Source organism: Spinacia oleracea, chromosome 6, assembly GCF_020520425.1.
Source record: "Spinacia oleracea cultivar Varoflay chromosome 6, BTI_SOV_V1, whole genome shotgun sequence".
NCBI classification, from domain to species: Eukaryota; Viridiplantae; Streptophyta; class Magnoliopsida; order Caryophyllales; family Amaranthaceae; genus Spinacia; species Spinacia oleracea.
In genome coordinates, this window is record NC_079492.1 from 56,299,915 (window position 1) to 56,300,932 (window position 1,018).

The window sequence follows — 1,018 nt, forward strand, 5'->3', positions numbered from 1 at the left end:
AATATTTACCGATTTTGTGTCCTCAATTATAGGAGTTTTGAGTTCTTGTTCACTTACAGCTTTTATTAGTTCGGTATATTCCTCTTCTGGCTCTTTTTCGTGCTAATTAGTGGCGAGACATTCTGCATTATTACTCGGCTTTTTAAGCGGCACATACTCAAAAGTTTTGTTTATCTTATTAAAGTCATGAAGCATTACATCAAAAAGATCTCCCGGAGTAGAGATTTCCGGGTTTAAACTATTTTCGGGAGGGGTTACAATTTTGCTAGGTTCGGACTCGGAGTCAGACTCGGATTCAGACCCTAATTCTTCGTACATCGGACCCTCTCCCGCAGATATCTTGAACTTCATCCCACGAGCATTAGTCCATTTGAAAGTCTTGCGCCACCCTCGTTAGATTTGGTCATCTTTTGAGGGTGATGGAGCGATCAATTTAGTAGGATCGAACACTTCATCTTGGAGAGCTAATGCCATAATTTCTGTTTCTTTCTTCGCTCTTTTCTTTTCTAACCCAAACAATAGCCCGAAAGCGTGTGAGTTGGGGACCCTTTTGTGGTATAGCATGGTTCTTTGGGGCGAGTGGCCTTTGAGAACGTAAAGGGTCGTGTCCCAGAGCATGCATCTCTTGGGTTTGTGCGACCTCTAGGTATAGATGTTCGGGATATGCTTCTTCCATCGCGTTCCTTGATGGCTATCATGGGCAAGTACTCAGGGGCCCTGCATTATTGTTGTGGAGTAGGAGACACATTAGTTTGTTTCGTGAGTCGGTTTTTTTAGACACTCTATGACTACCCCTAAGTCGGACTAGTATATTTGGACCGTTATGTGTGCACTTTGAACTCTTTATGTTTTTGGAAATCTCTGCCCGTGTGACATTCATGATTATTTGCATGGTCGATTTTTAGTGTCGAGCATTGCCGTCGTAGGAGGCCTAACAACGACGCAAAGAGTTATTAATTTTTCGTGAGTCGCTTTTTTGAAATCGAGTGCTTTTCTTACGCCCTCGTAGCAATTCTTT